The sequence below is a fragment of the Pseudonaja textilis genome, chromosome 2, assembly GCF_049901715.1.
Source record: "Pseudonaja textilis isolate UNSWEBS1 chromosome 2, rPseTex1.2, whole genome shotgun sequence".
In the NCBI taxonomy this organism is placed as follows: Eukaryota; Metazoa; Chordata; class Lepidosauria; order Squamata; family Elapidae; genus Pseudonaja; species Pseudonaja textilis.
In genome coordinates this window covers 13,351,974-13,352,243 of record NC_141991.1, presented here as the reverse complement: position 1 = coordinate 13,352,243, position 270 = coordinate 13,351,974, and positions in this window count along the sequence as shown.

The window sequence follows — 270 nt, the reverse complement described above, 5'->3', positions numbered from 1 at the left end:
AAACAAACAGGGAGACCCAGGTTGACAGGCGTTTAGCTCAGGAAGGGTTTTGAGATGCCACCTGCTCATTCAGGAGCATTCTGCAATGTGGGGGAAATGCTACAAATTTAGAATTTCAGCATTTGAGCCTTTCTAGTTAGTGATAGAGCCCCATTTCCTGGCTATATCGCTAACTAGCCAAGTATTTTGTTCCTAAAAGGTAAAGGTTCCCCTCATCCGTGCTAGTCGTTTCCGGCTCTAGGGGGCGGTGCTCATCTCCATTACAAAGCC